General features: G+C 47.6%; 1 protein-coding gene across 1 annotated transcript in view; it reads left to right on the top strand.

Moving 5' to 3' along the window:
• TCF7L1 (transcription factor 7 like 1) overlaps positions 1–25,455 on the top strand; it is a 176,144-nt gene that overhangs the window by 38,981 nt on the left and 111,708 nt on the right. The gene's annotated exons all lie outside the window — the stretch shown is intronic.

Consider the following 25,455-nt stretch of genomic DNA (forward strand, 5'->3'; position numbering starts at 1 on the left):
TGGAACCACAACAGGAGGACAACAGGTGGGCTGTGGACAAAAGAATTTCCTTGGATTTTCCTGCCTAGGGACATCTTGGAAAATGCACATCTTGAAATTAGTTCTGTAGCCAGTTGTCAAAGGAATAATGAGGCTGTTGGTTTTTTAGACTGGGAAGGTGCCTGTTCTCATGCTGCTAATAAAGACATACCTGAGACTGGGTAATTTATAAAGAAAAAAGGGTTAATGAACTCACAGTTCCACGTGGCTGGGGAGGCCTCACAGCCATAGCAGAAGGCAAAGGAGAAGCAGAGGCACGTCTTACATGGTGGCAGGCAAGAGGGCATGTGCAGGGGAACTCCACCTTATAAAGTCGTCAGATCTCGTGAGACTTATTCACTATCACGAGAACAGCATGGGAAAGATCTGCCATCATGATTCAGTTACCTCCCACCGGCTCCCTTCCATGACTTGTGGGAATTATGCAAGCTACAATTCGAGATTTAGGTGGGGTCAGAGCCAAACCACATCAGAAGGATTATGTCAGAATGATTTGGGGGTGCCGTTTTAAAATGCACATCCTGGGCTTCACCCCTGTAATTTCTGCTCCAGATAGGACAGGACTGGGAATCCACAAGAACTTCTAGGGTGATTCTGACCACAGCCAGGCTTGAGAGCTTTGTGGTGTGTACTGCTAGTCACATGACCGGGCAGTAGACATAAATGAGATGATCTGCCTTTGTCAGAGACCTTCAGAGCTTCTGTTGTGGGTAAATATTGGGAAGGCCAGGCCTCTTCATAGGGTTCATATGAAACAGCCATTTTTATGAGTCTGAAATAGTTGATGGTTAGCAATTCTATGCAGTTTGGCTGATAGACCCCGGAAGTGAGGCTGACTGGGCCTGGAGTTGACCATCTCCTGCCTGGTAGCTTTGCAGCCTTGGCCAAATAATTTGGACTCTCCAAGCCTCCATCTTGCATCTCCAGAATGGGGATTACGACATCTCCTTTGCCAGATTCTTGTAAAGTGTAGAGTTTACCATGTACATGTCCAGTGTCCCCGATACCTCAGTAGCTACTGTTTTTATCCTATTGGGATAAGCATTCCCATCTCCCCCCACCCCATACTGCCCGAAACACATCCCAGGTTACTGCCTGAGTCCTCGTGGACCTTGGGGCGACCAGTTTCTCAGTCTTCACTGCTCCTCAGTGTTCTCCCACACCGTCCAATGAGATGGGCAGTGTCCTCCCCGAGGCCTGTTGGAAATGTCTACTTGACATTGCCTCCAGAAGGCCCTGATTACAGCCACATGTCCATCAGGGGAGCCCCGCGGTGCTTCCCACCTCACATCACACTCAGCCGTGTCCAGCTTGGTATATCAACAAGCATCAGACAATGATGTTAGGGCCATGGGGTGTCATTGAGGTGATGGTCGGTCCTCCTCTCCCTCGAAGAGAAGGCAGAGTTCTTCCCACTGAGCTGACCTCCCTGTGGCCCCTCTGGCTGCCACCCCCACACCAACTGTTTGATCCATACTTCTTATTCCCAAACCCACTTGGCACACTCTTGTCGTATGGCCTTTCACTTGTTCTGTGTGTCCTTCACCTAGAACGTTCTTGTTTGTTTGAGACAAAGTCTTGTTCTGTTGCCCAGGCTGTAGTGCAGTGGCGCGATCTCGGTTCACGGCAACCTCCACCTCCCGGGTTCAAGCGATTCTCCTGCCTTAGCCTCCTGAGTAGCCTCACAGCTAATTTTGTATTTTTAGTAGAGACGGCGTTTCACTATGTTGGCCATGCTGGTCTCTCCTGACCTCAGGTGATCTGCCTGCCTCGGCCTCCCAAAGTGCTGGATTACAGGCATGAGCCACCGCACCCGGCCACCTAGAACGTTCTTTATCCTTCCCCATAACTGCAGGCTTGCTCCTCACTCCTTCCCTCCTTTAGTTTAACTGTCACCTCCTTGGTGAGGCTTCCCCTGACCACCCTATTTACAATTGCAGCGTCTGCCCCACCCCCAGCCTTCTTCACCCCTCTCCTGGATTTATTTGACTCCAGAGCACTCCCGCCATCATTGGTCATTGCCCATCTCCACTCACTACCACGGCAGCGCCACAAGGGCTTGTTCACTGCTCTACCCCAGCACCCGGACAGTGCCAGCACACTGGAGGTGCCCAAGAAACAGTTTAAAAAGAATGAATAAATGAGTGGTAGCAGTATTTTAAAATACCGAAATTTGCCTCCTTTGCCCGCACACACCTTATTTCCTGAGAAAAGTTAAACTTGTCAAATAAATCTTCCTTTCAAAAGGAAAATGAAGATAACAAGCTTGTCTTCTCCCCACCTTTTTCTGCTCTGTCTCAGCAGAGGGGCCTCACGGGGTGACTGATTGAAACTGTTCATTCTGAGCATTGGCACAAGCACAGACCTGCCCTTGCACAGTTGAGCCGCAGGGGTGTGGAGGAGCAGGGGAGTGGGTACGGCGGGGGCGGGGGGCTCCAAACAGCAGGTAAGTGTTGGCCCACAGCCTGAAATGGAGCACTGGAGACAGGCAGGAGGCGGAAAAACAAAAACAGCACCATGAGGGGAGATACAGAAGCACTCTGCGGGGAGGAGGGGCATGTGATTTTGATTACAGCACAGGGTACCTATTGATTGAATTATTAATAAAGATTAAATTGAATCACATATCCTATATATGAAGGCAGGGGAATCGCATATACATTCACGCCAGTTTTTGTTTTTCAAGAGACAGCGATCTTGAACTTACTAAACTCAAGGGGTCCTCTGGCCTCAGCCTCCTGAGTAGTTGGAACTATAGGCACGTACCACGGTGCCTGGTTTAAGCCAGTTTTTAAACAACTTTCCTGAGATTTGCATTCCATAGAATTCATTCTTTTTTTTCCTTTTTTCCTTTTTTTTTTTTTTTTGAGATGGAATCTCTCTCTTGTTGCCTAGGCTAGAGTGCAATGGCACAATCTCGTCTCACTGCAACCTCCGCCTCCTGGGTTCAAGTGATTCTCCTGCCTCAGTCTCCTGAGTAGCTGGGATTACAGACACACACCACCATGCCTGGCTAATTTTTGTATTTTTAATAGAGACAAGGGTTCACCATGTTGGTCAGGCTGGTCTCGAACTCCTGACCTTGTGACCCGCCCACCTCAGCCTCTCAAAGTGCTGGGATTATAGGCGTAAGCCACCACGCCTGGCCAGAATTCATTCTTATAAAGTGTACAATTCAGCGTTTTTCAGTATATTCACAGGATTGTGCAACCATCACGACTATCTATATTTAAAATATTTTCATCACTGCATCAGCAGTCACTTTGTTCTCCTCTCCCCCAACCTTTGGCAGTCACCGACCGGCCTTCTATTTCTATGTTCTGGACCTGTCGCATAAAGGGAATCATACAGTGTGTGGTCTTTGTGAATGGTGTCTTTCACTTAGCCTAGTGTTTTCAAGGTTCCTTGTGTCATGGTGTGTATCAGCACTTCCTGCCTTTTTGTTCCCAAATACCCTACTGCATTATATGGATATACCACATTTTGTTTATCCATTCATCATGTCGGTTTGTTCTACTTCATGGTTACCACTGAGTCATTGGAAATGTGACGCAAGGCTCAAGGCTAATGGGGTTTCCTCGCTTCCAAAAAAGAGGTGATGTTGCCCACCTGGCAGGTGGGTATGAGGCTCAGCAGTGGTACATGCATCTCATTTAGCTGGTCACTGTCAACTCCAAAAATGGGCCTTCCCCATTTCTGTGGCTGTTCTGTGCTGGTGTGCAATGTGTAAGATGGTCAGTGTTCCTGTGTCTGAACTCATTAGCCTAGCACCTGAGACCCTCCTCATGGGATAGCATCCCCCTGACTCCACCCGACAACCATCATTTCTCTTCAGTTTTCATTCCTGCCCAACTGGTTTCTTCGAAATCTATGCCCAGGGCCTCCAACTTTCTCACCCTTGGGCCCTGCTGGGGCATCCAGCCTCTGCTCTTTTTTTTTTTTTTTTTGAGGCGGAGTCTCACTCTGTCGCCCGGACTGGAGTGCAGTGGCCAGATCTCAGCTCACTGCAAGCTCCGCCTTCTGGGTTTACGCCATTCTCCTGCCTCAGCCTCCCGAGTAGCTGGGACTACAGGCGCCCGCCACCTCGCCCGGCTAGTTTTTGTATTTTTAGTAGAGACGGGGTTTCACCGTATTAGCCAGGATGGTCTCGATCTCCTGACCTCGTGATCCGCCCGTCTCGGCCTCCCAAAGTGCTGGGATTACAGGCTTGAGCAGCCTCTGCTCTTACATCCTCGGGTCATTGCAGGTCTCTGCCCGACCCTACCTTTCTTCCTCCGGACCTCATATTAGACCAGCTCCTCAGGCCTTTTTGGACATGACTGTCTCAAAGTGTTACTATGCATGTTTTTTGTTTATGTGTGTGATTTTGTGTCTTTGATATCATTGATTCACCTTATGGCCTCAACCAAACCCTCACTGTAACATGGCACAGGCAGTGCCATGTGACATCCTTGTCCCCAGCCCGCCCAGTGCAGCTCACAGTGGGCTCTCTGTGAATGCTGGCTGGCTCAGTGTCTGGGAGTTGTGAGCCCTTTGCCATGTAACTGGAGAGGGTGGAAGTGTGAATGGAGACACCTGCTCAGTTGTACAGTGCTCTTTGGACAGGGGATCAGGTTTAAATCAGTTTGAAGCCTGCTTTACCACCCCCTGCCCCCACAATTGTTATTTCCTGAAAGCATATGGATGGTTGAGCTAGCTGAAAAATTACCCGAATTTTGATAAAAATTTGAACCATGGATTTCCTTTCTGACCATGCCTAGCGGTGTAAATTCCACAGGATAGTAACAGGTGCCCAGCCACCATCCAGCAAGACCTCTGATAAGGTCCATGCAGTGGGGAGCCACCGGGGCAAGTGCTTCCCCTCCCTCCTGGTCATAGGCTTGAGCATGGGTAGCCAGGATGCGGGGTCGGTGCAACTTGAGATAAGACAACAGTGAGGTATGCCCCACCCCGTTCTTTGTCCTCTTGTCAACTTGTGATTTCCCGATGGATCAGGTAATCCCCAGTAGCAGATAACTCGGTTGAATTTTTTCACTGCCGCTCTGTTATCTGTATTCATTGTCTGCCTAGATAGTAGTGAACAGAGGAAAAAAAAAGAGCATTAAAATAGGAAGCTGGGAATGGCAGGAAGAGGGACTGTAGGCCTGGTAAACAAAAGTTGGCTGTAACATGAGCCAGGATATAGAAGCGTGACCAATACTTTAGACTCTCTCAGTGCTGGCCCTCAGCCATTCCTGGCTCTCTCCCCTCTTTCGCTGTCACCAGCCATGTTTAGGTCAGTCTTTGTTTTTGGCTGTTGTTCCTGAAGGCGCATTTATCAGGTGGATCTCTTAAAATCAGAGTTAGGAATTGGAAGTCTAGCTGGGACGATTCCTGTGAAGACAGACGTCCCTCTGATGAAATATTTACTAGCTTTTGTAGGAAGCCATCTCCTCCTCTTTGCTGTGATAAGAGGTGCTCCCCACCTTTCTGCCTCATGGCAAGGGTTGAAAATGATGGTATTTGTAGGGCATACTGGAGTGAGCCAACAGGCTGGAGGCAGCCAACCCTGGGCATGCAAAGAAGCCCCGGTTGGAAGCTCTGGTGTAGCTCTCGTGCAGCAGCAGTCCAGGCCCTGGGACATCTGAGTTTGAGGTGTCAGTCCTCCGCTGACTGACCACATGTTTACCCTGCAGCCTGTTGTGGTATGAAATGAGATCTGGAGCACCTGAGCTCACCAGTGTCTGCAGGTAGATGATTATTTAATACCCTCTTCCCATACATCTTCATGGTCAGGAGACTGGACCTTGGCAATTCTGTCCATGGCAAGTTCACATCCTCTTTCATGTCCCTGGCTCCAAACGCTTTGGTGTCTCCAGGCAAGTAGTTCTCACTTGGGCTATGACCCTCTCATCCTTCGTTATCCTAGAAAAATATGCTTTTCTGAAAGTTGTATATTCCATGGGAAAATCAGTAGATTTTGGAAGCCTGCCGTCTTAGTCTGATCTGGCTGCTATAACAAAGTGTCGGCCAGGCGCAGTGGTTACACAGCTAGTGATTCACAAAGTCCTTGTCCCAGGACTTCGGGAGGCCGAGGCAGGCAGATCAGTTGAAGTCAGGAGTTCAAGACCAGCCTGGCCAACATGGTGAAACCTCGTCTCTACTAAAAATACAAAAATTAGCCAGGTGTGGTGGCAGGCACCTGTAATCCAAGTTACTCAGGAGACTGAGGCAGGAGAATCGCTTAAACCCAGGTGGTGAAGGTTTCAGTGAGCCGAGATCACACCACTGTACTCCAGCCTGGGTGACAGAGCGAGACTCTGTCTCAAAAAAAACAAAAGCAAAAACAAAAACAAAAAACCAACCACAAAGTGCCAGAGGGTGGGTGGACTATTTAAATTGCACACTTTTATTCTCATAGTTTGGGAGGATAGAGGGTGAGATCAGGGTGCTGGCATGGTCGGGCTTTGGTGAGGGCCCTCTTCCAAGTTGCAGACTGCTGACTTCTTGCTTTCCTCATACAGTGGAAAGAGAACAAGCCAGCTCTCTGGCCTCTTATAACCTCTTCTTATAAGGGCACTAATCCCATTCATCAGGGCTCCACCCTCATGACCTAATTACCTCCCAAAGGCCCCACCTCCAAATACCATCACATTGGGGATTGGATTTCAACATAGGAATTTGGTGGCAGGGGTATGGGGCACAAACCTCTTATATATTTGCCATATGTTTTTTAAAATTTTTGCGTATAAAGGCAACATCTACCACATTATATAAAAAAGAGACCTAGTATGGTGGCTCACGCCTGTATTCCCAGCACTTTGGGAGGTCGAGGAAGAAGGATCACTTGAGCCCAGGAGTTTGAAAGTGGCCTGGGCAAGAAAACAAGACCCCAGCTCTACAAAAAAATAATAAAAAACTAGCCAGGTGTGGTGGCGCGTGTCTGCAGTCCCAGCTACTCAGGAGTCTGAAGCAGAAGGATTGCTTGAGCCCAGGAGTTTGAGGCAGCAGTGAGCCATGATTGCACCACTGCCCTCCAGCCTGGGCAACAGAGCGATACCCTGTCTCTAAAAAATAAAGAAATGAAAAAAGGGAAAAGACGATTATAACCCTACCATCTAACCTATTTTCATTTGAGTCTTATCTTTGTCTTTATTCTGATGAATTCATATTTTATATAGTTATAATCAGAACATATGTACACCGTTTTGGTGGTTTCTTCATTTCACTTTATAATAATTTCCCTCAATGTTCTAGGCATTGTAAGGTGAAGACAACAGAACACAGATATCATGTAGCTGCAGTAAGCATTGGGATAGCTTCACACCATTCTGTGGAATGGATATAGAGTCATTTGTTAACCAGTGATACTGACAGAGAGCAAGCAGATCAGTGAAGACAGGAGCAGGGCCCCTGACCCCTAGAAAAAGCAGGGACCTTGCCAGGTGAGGAAGAAAATGGTGTGAGGTAGGGCTACACTATGCTCTCAGAGATGTCTCCATGGACAGTAAGCTGTTTAGAGGGGAAAGGAATAAGCTTTTGAGCCATTTGAATTATTTAGAAGAAAAAAACACAGTGCCTTTCTTACACGCTTTTCAGAATTTCCTGTGTTTTCACCTGCCATTTGCTGGTTACTGTTTGGGCTTCCTTTCGTGGTGGTAAACACAGTTTGTTTTATTTAGCCATTTCCTTCCCCCTCAAATACCAACACTGATTGATTCAGTCTTTGCCTGAGTCATACATGGTTCATGTATCTCTTTCCTTCTATCTATCTCCCCTTAATTCTCGCTATTTACTGAACTCTTCCTGTGCACCCAAGGCTCCAGAAGGAGCTGGAGAAGGGGCAGGGTGGCAGGGGTGGGAAGGGGACAACTGTGTGGAAAGTCAGCAGGGCTAGAATCCTGGCATCTAGGCCCTTTCACGCTCCTGCTCAGAGGGCTCACTCTCTCCAGGCAAGGAATGCTGATGTTTAATGAGCACTTACTAGATGGTTATTTGTCCATTTTATAGACAGGGAAATTGAGGCCTGCCAGTGTTAACTGACCTTTCTAAGGCCTAGAATCTGAGGTTGGTACAGCCTCACTGAAGCCCTGGCTTAGCCATGGTTGCCACCCTTCCTGTCTGAGCTTTGAGAACCATGGAGACAAGACAGGCAGGGCTGTGTTTTTAGACACTCTTGTCTTAGGCGTCTCAAGGTGGGGGTCACTTTGGAGCCTCAGCCAACCCTACTGAGATTGGATCTTCTGCCTATGGCCTGTTTCAAGGGGAAGTGGAGTTTGGGGAGACAGTCAAGAGGATGGATAGAAGAAAGGGGCTGGTTAACCTGAGAGGAGAGAAAGTACCCGCCTGTCAGAGCCTGGGGCTGATAAGGGAGGGCTCCTGGAAGACAGAGCTGATGCTTGTCTCCACCTCTGAGCTGCTTTCCCTCCGGAGCCACTGGCTTCTGCAGGTGTTGTCGTCTTTTGCTCCTTAACAGCAAAAAGAGATAATTGCCTTTATTGCCATGTTAAAATCAATAGAGCCACTCACCCTGAATTCAAAATAATACTGACCTAGGGAACTAAATTGGGACCACCTGTGGTTTGTTTCCTACTAGCCAGGCACAGAACAGTTTCTTGTTTCCCTTTGAATGAAACACAACCCGAGTCCTGGAGGAATAGTTCTCAAATGCACCCGGATCACCTGGAGAGCCTGTTAACACACAAGCTGGGCTCCACTCCCAGAGTGTTTGATTCGGGGATTCTGGGGTGGGGTCCTGAGAATTTGTGTTTCTAAGTTCTCAGGTGATGCAGATGCTGCTGGTCCCAGATGGGACTCTGAGAACCTCTATGCTAGGTCATCTCTCAGATTAGGGCCTTTGTTCTCATCTTCCCCCTCCAAAACCTAACATAATCCACTACATGTGGTAGAGAGCCATCTAAAAGAGAGTTTCAGTCAGTCCTGGAGCTGAACTGCCCCTTCCCTTGCTCTGCTCACATCCTTTGCCCCTGAGGCTGAAACCCTCCGTTACCTGCTGCTATGCAGGGATTAGGATTAGAACAGGGCTGAGTGGGCTGGTACGGGGAGGGCCCTGCTGTAGTGTTGGTTTAGCTCCTTTTAGCACAAGGAATTTGATGAGCTAAGCATTTTCCATGGCAAGTGCATAAAAAAGATTTCTTACCCTTTTTTGAAAGAAAGAAATATATCCTTTCTCTTGAGTCATCACTATTGTTAGTTGCTGAATGAAAGAAAAAGGCTTAAAGCTCTATTCTTTGAACACTTTTCTCTGGGTGCCTTTCTCAAGCTGTAGATCTCTCGGGTTAATTTTTAATCATTGTTAATGGCTTCACAGATAGGGGGCGTCTTGCCCTCCTGTGTAGGGTGTCACTGCCCAGGACATGGCTTAGCCGGGTTCTGGGAACAGCTGCAAGGACTGATGAAGAAAGGGGCAGGAGGCACCAGCTGGGGAGAGGGCCGAGAAGACCTCCTTTGAGAGATGGGGAGGGAGATGTGAGGCTGAGAATCTGGTATTGAGTTTCTAAACTTCTGATCTGCAAAGTCATTGGTTTTTTTTTTAATTACTTTTTTTTACCTTTTTTTTTTTTTTTGTAAAGACAAGATCTTGCTATGTTGTATGTTACCCAGGCTGGTCTTGAGCTCCTGGCCTCAAGCGATTGTCCCTCCTTGGCCTCCCATAATGTTGGGATTACAGATGTGAGCTACCACACCCCAAAGTGCTCTTTTTGTTGAACAGTGTGTGAGCCCAGCTACCTGGAGGGTGTGTCTACCTGCCTCATGACAGCTACATCCCACACATTATCATACCCCTCAAATGTGCCTTCCAACCCCACACAGATTTCTTGTGGTTCCCATCCTGGTGAATCTTCTTGGTTATCCACATTAAAGACCTCAGTGGAATCTTCACACCACCTGGCTCACGATGGTCTCTGCTCCTTGCCTTTCACATTCTTCAGAGGCTAGTGACCTCCTAAAGTGAGGATTGAGGAAATAACAACCATGATAAGAGTTACAGCTGACCCTGGAGTGTTTCCTATGCACCAGGAGCCCGTTCCAAGTAGCTGTATTTATTCACTCACATCATCTGTAGCAGCCCCAACACGTAAGTTAGGGCCTATCACTAGCCCCATTTATAGGTGAGGTAGCTCAGGTGCTGGGAGGCTGCATGATGTGCCAAGCATCTCACAGCCAGCAAATAGCAAGTAGCTAGACTGCTTCCTACCTGGCAGGTCTGAAGCACATGATTCCTAGCCGCAGCCTGGCTAAGGGCCCCTAACAGACGGTGGCCTTCCCCTGGCATCCAGAGTGGCTCTGCTGACTGAAGAAGTCAGTTGTTTCTCCTCTGCAGTTCCTGAGGGAAGGAGAAAAGGGGGAGGCTGGTGGGTTCAGGTTTCATAGACCTAAGAGGCCAGCTGCCCTGTGGCTCCTGCTGAGTCAGGGCTTCTTTTGGGGGATTAGGGAGGAGAATTGTGAGAGAAAGAGGTGCAGAGAGCAGGGAGCACCTGAGAGAGGGCTGGAAGAAATGGTAAACAGATGAACCCGCCCAACGAGAGTGGCCAGCATGTGCATGTAAGGGGCAGGCAGCATGGAGGGAATGTATTCCTTGTCTAACTTGGCATATAGCCAAAAACTAGGTGTAAGTGAGTAAACCACAGCCTCCAAAACTGCCCCAGGGAAAGGCCCTGCTTTGGAAAGAAGGAGGTATGGGAGGCTCCCAGTGGTACAGGTGTGCCTCCGTGCTGGGCCTGGGCCCGCCTGCTGGGGACAGCAGCAAAAGGGAGCAAGTAACCCGGAGAAAAAAAGAACTATGTGTGTGACTGTGTGGTGGCCAGGAGAGGGTTTGGCACACAAGGGGAACCCCAGGCAGCTCCCAGAGCCAAGGGGAAGCATTCCTTTTTACAGTTGAATGATCCCAGGGGAGCAAAAGGCTGGCTGGAGGAGAGGAAGAGGAATTCTGCTTGGAGGAGAAAGTCTGGGACCAAACTGTGTCCTTAGCTAAGGTTACTGGTCCGTGTGTCTGCAACTTAAATCTAAGACCATTGGTTCCTTTGTGCCTGTGTAGTATCCTCAGGGAGGGTTTCCAGGGCGCTCATCTGGTGTTGCTCCTCTTCGGGGCACCTCACTCATTGACCATTAAGCAAGCATTGCGTGTGTGTCAATTTAACAAGTGTCTTATGTTCGGTGCTAAGGCCAGGGGTATGTACAAGGCATGCCGAATGCAGTCCCTGCCACAAGATCCATATTTCAATAGGGAGGGAGATGCAGAACTTTGTGTAAAACTGAAACCTTATTGGGCGGGCCCTGTGGTGTCTAAGGCTACACCAGGAGTCTCAGATCCTGCCACAGGACAGGGGAAAAGGGAGCAGCTGGTGGACATGGTGACGAGGCGGATGGACGGGGCGCCTGAAGGAGTTAAGTGGGATTTCGGTTGGAGAGGAAAACCAAAGATGGCAGGGAGAGACGAGGCCCTCAAAACTGAACTTGCTGGTCAGATGGAAGATGGACATCCAAGCCTCTCCATGAGGTCTGGCACGTGGTCTGGGGCATGGTCTGTTCTGCAGCCATAGCTGCTGGCCTGTGGGACCTGCAGGTAGAGTCTCTGATACTCACACTTTTGAGTTAAGGCTAGATGCAGGCTTCAGACACCTTTAACTGAGAAGCAGGTGGGTGCTGGCCTGGGGTGCCAGGGAGCTGAGGGTAGAAGGAATGTGTTAATGTCAGCAGCTGTTACCTGATCCTGGCCCTCTGTGACTTCCTCTTCACCCATTGTTAGCATACCAGCCAGACTGAAGGAATGAATGAAGTGTGTAGAGAGGTTCCCAGTCAGGCTGTTCCAGGCAGGATAAGATAACCCTGGTTTTCTGCACTCCAGAAAGCTTGTGCTGCCAGCTTTTGATGCTAGAAAACCCCAGGTGGGAAATGACCCTTTGAGTAGACTGGACCTGAAGCTGGTGATGATGACTGCTTCAGTAGGGACAGAATAACCACTTTCAAAATAACACTCCAAATGGCTTAGCACAATACGAGTTGATTTCTCTCTCCGTCACGGTCCAATGCTCAAGTCTGCATCAGCACTGCCTGTTCATTCAGCAACCCAGATCTTCCTGTCTAAGAACTCTGCTGTCTTCCTGAGTGGTGGCTCCCACTTGGAGTGTCAGAATCACCTGAGGACTTGTGAAAATACCTTGCCGGGTCCCCACCTCCAGAGGAAAAGTCCTGAGAATCCGCATTGCCAACAAATTCTCAGAGGATGCCAATGCTGCTGGTCCTCGGAGCACACTGAGAATCCCTGTTCTAGGGTTTCATGGTTCCCCACTAGAGCATCTGCTTTAAGGGGTGAGAGAGAGCAGAAGTCGGACACAATGACCCCACTTCACTCCAAGGAAGCCTGAGAAATGTAGTCCTTTTGTGCGCCCAGGAGGAAAATCAAGTGGTATTGTCTGTGCTACAGTGAAAAGGGGCAGCACAGAGCCTGGTTTAACGTGGTCTCTGCCTGAAATACTAGATATCAAAATGCATTTCAAGTAGATGGGCAAGTCAGCCAAGAGTGTCACTGACTCATAGGCATAAATGCCTTTCAAGAAGGCAGATCGTGAATGGAGGTCATTACTAAATGTATAACTTGTCCTATTGTGCTGGCATCAAGGGGAGTCACCTAGGACTTGGGTTCCCAGGACGGGTGGCCCGTGGTGTCCCCAGTCCAAGCTTTATATCCTAGGCCTAGGGAAGAATGCGTCAGACAGTAGTCAGATCATTGTTGGACCTGATGGACTTTGCTTCTGACATTTCCATGATTTCGACGTGGCTTTCTTGGTGTCTTCGTTGCCTGCTGTCTCTCAGAGCCCATAACCCTGCTGGCTTTAATAAGGCAGTAGGTGTTTTATATTCAGAATCTTAGCCATGGTGAATAAGCATGTCATATATAGTTCCGCCCTGATTTTGGGGAAAATCATCGGGTGAGTCAGCAGGTTTTATGCGTGTGCCCAGCATTCTGAAGGATGTAAGAGAACATGACTCCAGGATGTTTGGAGAGGCAAAAGCAACCCAAATAAAGTAAGCGAGGACTTAGTGCAGACTGCAAGTGTCTTGGCCAGAGGTGGTATTACAGAGCCCAGCTCAGGATACAGAATGGCTCCAACAACTCCGTACTGCTCAACCCACTTCTGGAGCTTCAGGCTTAGTTATAGAAGCTGTAGTTTCACCAGCACTTAGACAAACAGATGACAGCAAGGGTCTGGGAGGCCTCCGCCTGGAGAAGAGGGAAAGTCAAGGGGCATTTCAGCCTTTGAAATCTTTGTAAAGTTGGGTTGTGGTTGTGGGAAGAGAGGTGATATAAGGTAAAATTCCAGGAAGGAGAGCTAGGCCTAAGTTCTCCTCTCCTCAATGGAGTGAGGTTGATTTTTGTCTTGGGGTATGTGGGCACCAGAGCTGTTTACACAGTTTGGCAGATTTCATGTTAAGGAAATGACTTTGGGAAGAAAACCAGGTGTCCACGTGGGTTAGAAATCTAGAAGGGCATTTTCCGTGGAGTGAGCCTTTAGCCAAGCTCTAAAGGCCAGGTAGGATCTGGGTGATCAGGAGGACGCTCCAGTCAGCAGATGGGCAGTGAGGCAGGGAAGAAGGGCGGGATCAGGCCTGGTATCAGAGCTGGGGCTGGCAGGGGAGAGGCAGCGTCCAGGAAAGTGGAATCTGCCTGAAGATTGCGGGATCTTCCATGGGGAAGGTAACCCAGAAGCGGTTTCAGAAGTTTGGTTGTTAGTATTCAGATTGGGTATTGGAGGAGAATAAGGGGACAAGGGGCAAATTCAAGAACCAGCTTTCAGGAAATAGGTCTATAGTCCTTGTTGGTTCTGGTGTCTAGATGATGATGGTGATTATGAAAAAGTCTCTTTGCAGCCCCAGCCCTCAGAGCATGCAGGTGGGAGGCCAGGTTCCTCACCTGGAGAGCCCCGCAGAAGATGATCTCATCAGCCTACCCCTTTCTTGGCCCATCTTCATGGTGTATAAGGACAAAGCCGCAGCACTTGGACCCTCTCTCAGGGGGTGCTGCTGTGCTTAGACTGAGACGGTGGCCCTGCTGATGTTCCCTGCCCTTGCTATGGGTTGGGACAAGGCTAGGGAAACTAACGGCTGTGCTCCCCTCTCTTCTACCTGGGCTAGGTCTTTGCTGTTCAGTTTGGTCAGGCGGCCTGGGCAGTCACATGAGTGATCCCTTCTCATCCTCACAGCACCCTTACAAAGCAAAACTCTTAGCAGCCTATCTGTTTTGTTTCCGACTGAAACGAGCTCAGAGAGTCAAGGGCCTGGCCCAGGGTATCACAGCAAAGTTCAGTGATAGGTTCTGCCTGTGTCTCAGTTCTCTGACTCCACATCTAGAACTTGTTCTCTTCCCCCATTCAAGATCTTTTATAGCCCCAGCTGAAGAATTTCATGTTTCTTAGGAAAGTGACTACCTGGGCAAGGACTTAGCAACACCTGAGAAATTAGCTTCAGGAGAGTGTGCCTTATTAATGATAAGTGTCATAATAACCAGCCTGTATTGAGGGTCTGCTCTGTGCCAGGCTAGCATTTGAAGTCATGAATCTGCATCACAGCATTTTTTTTTTTTTTAAGAGATGGTGTCTTGCTCTATCACCCAGGCTGGAGTGCAGTGGTGTGATCATAGCTCACTGTAGCCTCAAACTCCTAGGCTAAAGCGATCCCCCCCGCCTCAGCCACCCCATTAGGTGGGACTACAAGCAAGTGCCACCATACTTAGCAACATCACGTCTTACAGAAGAAGAAATGGGAGGCACAGAAAAGAGAGAGGTTAAATGAGCTGTCTGGGGTCACACAGGTGGAGCCAGTCTCAAGCAAGAGCCAGCCAGTAGAGTCTCACACTGAACCACAGGGCAGCCAGAGCTCCTCGTGGAAGCTCGCTTATTTACGTGGCCCAGCTCCAGAGAGGGTTGTCCTGTCTATCTCTGCTTGTGGGTTTTCGGGGGAGGCTGCATTAGAGAGAGAGGATGTGTCTCAGCCTGACACACCACACTCTGCTGAGGTTGTGGCAGCCCCTGGTTTGGGGTTAGGACGTCTTAGGAAGTGGCAGCTCACGCCTGTGGCAGGTTTTTGTGATGGGCTGATAGAGAGGAAAGTGGTCAGAACTGGGAGGGCCCTCACTGTGCGGGTAGCCCCATGTTGGTTGAGGCCTCCTAGTCTGTCTGTATGCACTGCTGCCTCATTTAACTTGAGGCTTATATCCTCGGAGCAGCCTGCCAGGAGATACAAGTTTACCTCCCAGTCAGGAGACAATACAGGGAACTTTTTTTTTTTTTTGAGACGGAGTCTGGCTCTGTTGCCCAGGCTGGAGTGCAGTGGTGCAATCTCGGCTCATTCCAAGTTCTGCCTCCCGGGTTCACGCCATTCTCCTGCCTCAGCCTCCTGAGTAGCTGGGACTATAGGTGCCTGCCACCATACCTGGCTAATTTTTTGTATTTTTTAGTAGAGAAGGGGTTTCATTGTGTTAGCCAGGATGGTCTCGATCTCCTGACCTTGTGATCTGCCCACCTCGGCCTTCCAGAGCGCCGGGATTACAGACGTGAGCCACCGCCACAGGGGATTTTTTTTTTTAGAGCCGGTTCAAAGTAACATGGAAAAGCTGAAGGTTCTCTGAGTCGCAGTGGCTCCTCCTTGCCATGAGGGGGCGCCATCCGGAGTCAGCGCTTCCTCTGAACACATCCTGTTTGGATGGGACAGGCAGCCATGGTAGCCATAGAACACATGGGCCTACACTGTTTGGATTTAAATTTTCACTCCTGTTGTTTGCATGATGAGCATTCCTCAGTTTCTATGCCATAAATTTATAATTTGGGAAATATGATCACCACTACCATATGGCTCCCATTGTGTCTTCTAATTTAGCAAAGATGATAAATTTGTTTCTAGAAAGTTTTAGGGTTAAAAGCATTCAATTGGATTTGATTCGTTGGAAGTTGGTGATGTGCCTGATGTATCTGTAACAAGAATATCCCATTCTTCAACCATGCTGCACACAGAGTTAGAAGGAGTCCCAAAGAAGGCATTTGCCTGAATAATTCCATAAAACATCTATGTAAAAGAAAACATAAACGGAGGAAGGAAAATACTAGGTAGGTAATAAAGACATTTTTCATACTTTTATCCTGTTTGGAATGTAAATTCTTTGTTCTCAGCTAGATTTGTACTATACTAATTGAGGAAAGATAACAACGAACCTCCACCCTTTGACATGTATATACACTCCTTTTCTTTGCATGTGAATTGGTGGATACCGTGTATAAATGTCTGCACATGTTGGCTGAGTGTAGTTTAGTGAACATTCTCTATCTCCTGCCCCCAGCCCCAACTAAGATGCAGAACCAGATACACATTTTGGAAGAACTGACCTTACTGTTGTCAAGTAGGTGGAACTTGTCAGAACATAATCTTTTTCCTCTTACCCCTCCCACCCTCATTCATCCTCCAAGTGCCCTTTTCATTTCACTTCCTTTTAGAGCCTCCTCTCAGCTGTCAGCTAGAGAAGACCTGATACTCTGATTCACCCCAAGATTCAAAGCTCTCATTTCTTATCTCTCACAAAAGAATTTTCTGGATGAACTGTTAAGCCAAAGGTATGACTATCTAATAGTGGAATTTCACTCATCTGGGACAGACTAGATGGAGAGATATTAAGGAAAGAGACTCTTCCTGGTGTACCCAGAATTACAGAACTCAGATGTCCCCATGTGCCCTATGTTTCTTGCTGAAAGTTTTATAGATTTGTGTTTTACATTTAAGTCTTAAGTCTTACGTTTAAGATCCATTTTGAATGACTTTTCGTATAAGGTGTAATGTTTAGGTTGAGGTTGATTTTCTTTTTCTCCCTCCTGTGGATGTCCGCTTGCTGTAGCACACTTTGTTGAAAGGACTACCCCTCACCATTGAATTGTTTTTACACCTTTGTAAAAAAGCAAGTGGGCAGTTTGTGTTCTCTATCGTGTTCTGTTGATCTCCATGTGTAGCCCTCTACCAAGACCATGCTGTCAGTTACTGGAGCTATATAGTAAGCCTTAACACTGGGAAGAGAGATTCCTTTATTCTTTTTCAAAATAGTTTTGGCTCTTCTAGGGCTTTTCTCTTATGTTCACAAAGAAACTTATACATGTGAATATTCATAGCACCTTCATTCAAAATAGCCTCAGTCTGGAAACTATCCAGATGTTCTTCAGTGGTGTATGGTTGACCAAACTGTGGTGTATCTACACCATGGAATACAGCAATAAAAAAGGACAAATTATTGATCACGTACAACAATATAGGTGAGCCTCAAGGAAATGATGCTGAACGAAAAAGTCAGTCTCCAAAAGTTATGTACTACATTTGCCATTTATATAACATTCGTGAAATAACAAAATTATAGAGAGGGGGAACAGCTGAGTGGTTGCCAGGGGCTAGGGATGGGGAGAATAAGGGAGAGGTATTGCTCAAAAGGGGTAGCATGAGAGAATCTGGTGGTGATGGTACAGTTTAGTATTTTGATTGTGGTTGTTACACAAAGCTACACATTTGACAAAATTGCATAGGGCTACACACACGCAAACACACACACACACATACACGAGTGTTTGTAAAACTGGTGAAATCTGAGTAAGTTCTGTGGAGTGTGCCAATGTCAACATCCTAGTTTTGATAGCATGCTAGTTAGCTATGCAAGATGTTAACATCGGGGGAGGCTAGGCTGGATGCTTGGAACTTCCCTGTACACTTTTTTTTCCAACTTCCTATGAATCTATAATTATTTTGAAATAAAAAGTTAAAACAATATTACATTCTGTTTATGTCACATCAAGAATGGCAAACCTGTAAAAATACGTACATATGGTTGCCTCTGCAAAAGGAGGCTTCATCTGATTTCTTAACATTTTATTTCTTAAAAAAACCTGGTCTTAAAGCAAACATAACAAATGTTAACATTTGTGAAGTTAGGATGATGGATTTTATTTGTTGTATTTTTCCTTGTCCTTTTTTATGTGTTTGAATCATTTCAATATTTAAAAAATAAAATAAATGTAAACAAAAGCAATAATTATGCCAGGGTATGTATCTCCCTGGTATCTTGACCCACTCAAAAAAGTGGTCTGAATGTTTAATATTTCCTTAGTAAAACTGCTACTTGGTCACAGGCTTCTCTCCATGAATTACTAACTCGGGGTTGGGAAGCCTAAGAACATAATCCATCTTTTTTATTATGACAAGCTAATTTAATTTTAATTGCTCCTTATAGTATTGCATTATGAGGAGGAACTATCTTTAATTATCTTTTTGGGGGGATGTTTCTAAAGTAATGTGATCTCAGAAGCAGAGCATTGTCCCTCCCAAAGTGGCCACCTGACTGTGAACTTAAAATATTTGTGTGCAACAGTGTAAATAGACTTCTCTGCTCCTCCAACTGGTGGAGACTGCCCTTCCCCCTGAAGCAATTAAAAGAATTCCAGATGGGTGGTTCTCCCCTTCCAGGTCCTGTTTAAAAATACAAATGTCGCTTTGAGGATTTTTTTTTTTTTCCTGGAATATACCAAGTGAGTGACACAAGAATTGGGACTCTCCATTCCTGATTTAAATATTGGCCATGTCCTTTCGAGATCATTTTTCTTGGTGACATGTTATACAATCTTAGGTCAGTCTGCGTCCTTAAAGATCACTGTGGGTGTCAGGAATGCTGCTAACAGATGTACAGGATGGGCACACGGAGGCGCCCTTCAGCACCTTTGGCTCAGATCCCCATCCTGCTCTTAAAGAAAAGGGCATTCTGTTATTTATTTGTTGGATTTTAATTTCTGTCTTTAGCCCTCTTAAGGCTTCTCCATGTAGTGCCATCCTCTGCTGCAGTTACCACTATCGGGGGTGGGAGTGGGGGTAGGGGTGCTGTACAGTTGGCGGCCAAGGATGCCGTTGAAAAGTGGAGAAGTCTTCACAGTGCTCTTTGTGGAAGGACGCCTCCCTTCCCGTGGACAAACCCCGGGGCTGGAGCCCTCCCGGCTGCCCAGTGGCTTTTGTGTGTGTGCAGCTTTCAGCTCCTGTCCATCAGGCTGAAAGGGCCCATTCAGGGGCATTCATGCGCCTCTGAGACCCCGGCCGCCTGGACACAATCAGCTGAGAGGGGCGCTGCGAGCCCTGCACATGAGAATGCGCCCACTCGGCCTGCCTCCAATTGTTTGGAGGAGCGCAGGGCCCGGGAGTGAGCCCAGAGGAATGACACTGGACAGCCACTTGGGGTTCATTCATTCCGTGCACTTGGAGCCTCTGGAAGGGAGGGGTGGGAATACCTTGCAGTGAGCTGGGAATGAGCAAGTTCAGGGCTGCTAGGGCTAATCTTTGGTCCTGACCTTCAGCTTTTATCTCTGTGTACACCTCTTGAAGCCCCTGCTTAAGGGTAGAGACCTAGTCTTATCTTTATGGTCCCACATACCTGAGGCACTCAGTAAGCCCTTGTTGAAGGAGTGAACTGAATTGCTGCTCCTTTCATGTAGCCCCAGGCACACTGATGTACTTTACTGTCCTTCGAATAGGCCACACTTGGGGTGTGATCAACCTACTGAAAAGACTGGAATCACCTCTTAGGTCAAAGAGAGTAGACTTTGAGATCTTGGAGGGAGGAAGGACATTTTCAGGGTGGGAAGTTGCCATAGAACAGGGTGCTGATGGCCAGGGAGCTGCATTTGGAATTTGAGAGGCCAAGTAAGGAGCACCATAGGCCTCTGCAGAGGCCAGCCTTGGGTGGCTGGTTTGCAGGAAGGGGCAGGACCTGGTGCTGACTTGGAACCAGTGGTGGTAGATGTGGAGATGGGAGAATGGACTTCATGGTCACCCTGTAACTTGTACCATTTGGCAGCCAACACCCTCGGAACCTCTGGCACCTGATGACTGACCTAGGAACATGGGGAAATGAAAAGCACAGGCCAAGATGCTAAGGAGCTTTGTGTTCCCCAGTTTTACAAAATTGTGTTTAAGGATCACAGCAGTAGCAGTCGCAGTCGTAGCCAAAGAAATAGTAGAATCTTCTGTTTATTGGGAACTTACTGGACTAAGAGCTTTATACATAATACTTCACTGACTTAAGCTGTTCTGTTGTGATATACGCCCATGTATGAGTGGTAAGTGCTGTAGGCACCTTAAGGTAGGAAAGGTTATTATTCCCATTTATAGATACGATACCTGAGGCTCAGAAATACTAAGTGGCTTCCCAAGATGAGTGGCAGAGCTTCAGTGGAAACAGGGGCTTAGACTCTCAGCAACTCAGGTGAGGGCTGCTGCCAGCATTAATGACTCTGGTGCAGTGAACTGAGTTATCTTTGTAATTTCTCCTTCAGTTTTAAGTGTTAAGAAAGAAGGAAGAAAAGGAAACATACCTCTACTAGTCTTTAAGAGCCTTATAACTTAGTTGGAGAAACGTAGCACACAATATAGAAACACCTTCCAGGCTGCCAGTGCTGAGTGGCGGTATCCATGCTGAGGACGGAGATATTTTTCGTATTTAAAAGTTTAAAAAAAAAAAAAAAAAAAGGCCTCCTGTGGCCGAGGTGGTAGGAGGGTTAATGTGAAAAGATGGGAGAGGGGTTGTGTGATGGAGAGGGGTGGGGTAGAACCCTGGAAGGTGAACCCCTGGGAGTGGAGGGCTGAAGATATGTGAATGAAGAGAGGAGAAGAGGGGGAATAAACTGTATAAGAAAAGTCCCCGAACAGGGCACCATCCCACCGAGTCAGAAGGGATTACCTTCAGGAAATGATGTGGGCAGACTCTAAGGCATTGCCAAGTTAGAATTACAGAATTCAGGAGTGGTGGCTCACACCTGTAATACCAGCACTTTGGGAGGCCAAGGTGCATGGATCACTTGAGGCCAGGAGTTCGAGACCAGCCTGGTCAACATGGCAAAACTGCATCTCTACTAAAAATACAAAAATTAGCCGGGCGTAGTGGTACACACCTGTAATCCCAGCTACTTGGGAGGCTGAGGCAGGACAATCAGGCTGATAATGAGCCAAGAGAAGAGAAGAAACCAAGTCTGCCAGGAGAAATATGAATTTGGACCTTGGGGAATGAAAATTGTAGGAAAAGTAGGCAGGGTGGATGGGCAGGGAAACCCAAAGCATGGTCAGGGGGTCCTCTGAGGATGATGGGGATCCTGCGACTTAAGGCCAGCCAGACCTGAGTCTAGAATTGTGTGCCCCCAGGTGCCCTTGAGCCCAGGGTAAATAGCTGCTGTGATTACAGCAAGCGGCAGTGTGTGCCGTATCACAGCAAACACTCCAGGAGTGGGTTCTCACAGAAGAATCAGGAGGAAACCCCTGGCATGAGATTTGGAGCGGAATCCCCCTCAAGTTCTTGGGTGGTGGCAGCAGCTGCTGTGGAGTCTCTGTTGCAAATCTTTGGTTCACAGGCACACTGGTTCAAGTTTAATCACCACAAAAAATGCTGCTTTGTGTGAAAATAATACATGAGTAGTCCTTATTGCAAAAGATTCAAAGCAAACAGAAGGAACACATCAGAGGCCTCTTTCAGCTCCACCCCCTAGTCCCACCACTGAGGTAACAGGTGTGGACAGTTCATCTCCCTACAGTCTTTTTTCACCACGCCCTGTGGCGTAGTGGCTAGGACTATGGGCTTTGGAGCAAGATCATCTGGGTTCACGAACTACCTCCACTACCTACAAACTTTGTAACCTTGAGCAAGTTACCTACCCTTTTGTATGCCTACGTTTTCTCATCTGTAAAGTCAGGATAATAACAAAATAATCCTGACTGTTATTATCCTGATAGGGTTGTCATGGAGACTGAATGAGTTGGTAGGTGAAAAGAACCAGCACCTGGCACAGTCAGTGCTCAAGAAATGTTAGCGTGCGCGGGATGCGGTGGCTCATGCCTGTAATTGCAACACTTTGGGAGGCTGAGGCGGGAGGATCACTGGAGCCTGAGAGGTCAAGGCTGCAATGAGTTGTGATTGCGCCACCACATTTCATCCTGGGTGACAGGGCAAGGAGACACTGTCTCAAAAAAAATAAATAAATAAGTAAGTAAGATCTCATTACGTATGAAGACAGATTTTCTTGCTGGCTTGCTTGTTTCCTTGCTTTTTTGCTTTCCTTTCTTTCTTTTTTCCTTCTTTCTTTTTTTGAGACAGGGTCTCACTCTGTTGCCCAAGCTGGAGTGCAGTGGTGGGATCATGGCTCACTGCAGCCTCAACCTCCCAGGCTCAGGAGATCCTCTCACTGTAGCCTCCAGAGTAGCTGGGAATACAGGGGCACGCCACCACCCTCGGCCAATTTTTATATTTTTTGTAGAGATGAGTTCTCGCCATGTTGCCCAGACTGGTCTTGTAATCCTGGGCTCAAGCCATCCTCCTGCCTTGGCCTCCCAAACTGCTGGGATTAGAGGTGTGAGCCACCATGCCTGGCACTATTTTCTTTCTTAAAATCCATAGAAAGAGTCCTACTCTGAATATTTTTATCAGTAGCATTCTTAGTTTTGAGCAGTTAAGTATCAGCTGACTGCGATCAGAAAAGGGATTTCTTTAAAGGACATTGGGGTGGTTCCCAGTCTTGCTGGGACGGCTGTGGACTCAAACCATGGAGACCAGGCAGCAGCCCAGTCTGTGGCCACAGTAGTCACAAAACCAGAGTGGTGAGGACACTGTGCTGTTGATGTTGCTGGCATTTTTCAGCTTCCAGAGTGGGAGGTGAACCCTGCGTCCTGCCAGGACTCATACGAGAAGCAGGGATTCCTAAACTCAGGACAGGAGTTCGGATGCCAGGGGCAAGTGTATCCCCGAATAGTTTATGATTCATTTGAGCCTTTTATGCCCACATAAAAGATGTCATTCTTAATCTTCTCTTAAAGACAAACTTCACAATATTGCTTAGGCTGGAGTCAAACTCCTGGGCTCAAAGGATCCTCCTGCCTCAACATCCCGAGTAGCTAGGACTATAGGTGCAGGCCACTGCACCCAGTACATATTATTCTGGACATTTAGAATATGCTCTGCAGCAGTGATTCTCAGCCCAGCGGCACATTGGAATTACCTGGGGAGCCTGGATGATTTGGAATGTCCAGGCCAGGCCTGGTGGTAGGTCCCAGCCATCAGGACTTCTTTTTTTTTTTCTTTTTTTAATTTATTTAAAGAGACAGGGTCTCACTGTGTTGCCCAGGCTGGTATTAAACTCTTGACCCCAAGTGTTGCTCCCACCTTGACCTCCTAAAGTGCTGGGATTACAGGTGCAAGCCACCACGCCCAGCCCGGACTTTATAAGGTTCCAGGCGATTCCAGGGTGTAGTCAAGGTCAGTAACCACAGCTTCTAGAGGATAGTGCATTTAATAATCACCTCTATCTTGGATAGGTGATGTTATTCTGAATTTATACATGGGAAACCAAGCCTGAGAAAGCATTCCTGCCTTGCTTTATGTCACCCAGTAAGTGAGGCATTCCTACTGCCCAACCCCTTCCCCTGACTGCAGTGACTACTGCTGCCTGCCTGGATGGGGAGGAGGAGCAAGCCTCTTCCTCACCTCCCAGCACTCCCCAGCCACACCAACCTACCGCAGGCTGTCCAAACTCCACCGTCTCAGGGCCTTGCCTGCAGGTTTCTCTGCCTGGGTTGGTGTTACCTTCACTTCTCACTTGGACAGTTTCCGCTCACCGCCCCCAGCCTAAATGAGGCCTCCTCTTCTTTTTCCTTTGTGATAGTAAAACAGTATGTGATTGTATATGTATTAATACGTTAATCCCAGCACTTTGCAGGGCCGAGGAAGGTAGATCACCTGAGGTCAGGAGTTCGAGACCAGCCTGGCCAACACAGTGAAACCCCGTCTCTACTAAAAATGCAAAAATTAGCTGGGTGTGGTGGCAGGCTCCTGTAATCCCAGCTATTTGGGAGGCTGAGGCAGGAGAATCACTTGAACCTGGGAGGCGGAGGTTGCAGTGAGCCGAAATTGCGCCACTGCACTCCAGCCTGGGCAACAAGAGCGAAACTCTGTCTCAAAAAAAAAAAAAAAAAAAAAGTAGAAGATTTCGGGAGCGGGGCAGTGCAAATAGGCAAAATGTCTGGTAAGGCTCCTTGTGGGACAGTGATGAGAAAAACACCAACAAACACTGATTTAACTAAAGGCTATCCTAAGATCAAAAGACAGTCTACTAAAAGCCTATTAACATTTGCTACCACTTATCTGTGGAAATTAAGATTTTTTTTGGTTCTTTGAAATCAAAACAAAATTCAAAAATAAAATGCTAGCTGATGTGGCTGATATAAGATGATATAAGACAACTCTCAATCATCACCATGCCTTTTAAGATGCAGCAAAACACCTTTATTCTTCTCATGGATTCATCTGATTTTTGTGTTGGAGATTTGCATGAGATTTTGCTCATTACTGGAAATGTTTCCTCTGCTGAGAGTTTGAGCATACTCCTGGTTGTGCGGAGTGGCCAGGGTTGGGCTCAGCTGACCAGGTGGCAGGTGCAAAGCAGGATTCTAGAAGGGAGTCTGCCTGTGGCCTCATAGAGGCAACTTACTTCAGTGAGCAGTGTTGGGTGCCTGAGTGAGGAAGTAGAGATGGCAGAGGAGGGGTGCAGTGGGGCTGTCAGGGCCATGTGAGGCTGTCTGCAGGACTCCTCAGAAAGGTTCAGTACTCACGTTCAGTGCAAGGAAAGACAAAGACCTTTATTGCTACAAAGTCAGGTGGGAGACTGAAGTCCTCAGATGGTCTACAGGCTTGAAAACCAAATCAAATTGACCAACAGCCTTCAGTTACAGTCATGTGGTATTTCTGCGACTTCTGAATTTCCCGTCTGGGGTTTTATTAGCTTTTAGTGAAAGGCGACATTGTGAAGAAACCCAGATTAGAATTCAGCTTATAAAACAGCTGAATGAGAAAGTGGGATAGGGGAGCCAGGAAACTACGTAGAAAATCATTGAGCAATTACTCAACACAATTAAAGCCCAAACACCACCGTCTCATGTGCACTCCTTGAGCTGGCAAGCAGGGAAGTGGGTGTGGTGCCAGAGCCCAGGGAGAGATATCTGTGGCTCCCTCACTTCTGGTCTCAGAGGCCTGGAGGGTCCTCTGTTCTGAGCATTTTCCATGGCCAGGGGCTGGTTTCAGGCCCAGACAGACTCCCAAAGCTAAACAAATGAGCAGCCCTTGCTGGCCATGACTTTGCCATTTAGAAATGGCTTTGGGGCTCAGAATGAATGGCGAGCCTAATGCGAACCCAGCTGACAGACTTCAGCAGCTTTGGGGAAAGTAATAAAAACGAGCCCAGGAGTTTGAGACAAGCCTGGGCAACAAAGTGAGATCCTGTCTTTATAGAAAATTAGCTGGGTGTGGTGGCACATGCCTGTGATCCTAGCTATTCTGGAGGCTGAGGCAGGAGGATCGCATGAGCCCAAGAG

This window comes from Trachypithecus francoisi, unplaced genomic scaffold (assembly GCF_009764315.1).
Source record: "Trachypithecus francoisi isolate TF-2019V2 unplaced genomic scaffold, Tfra_2.0 Lachesis_group17, whole genome shotgun sequence".
Taxonomy (NCBI): Eukaryota; Metazoa; Chordata; class Mammalia; order Primates; family Cercopithecidae; genus Trachypithecus; species Trachypithecus francoisi.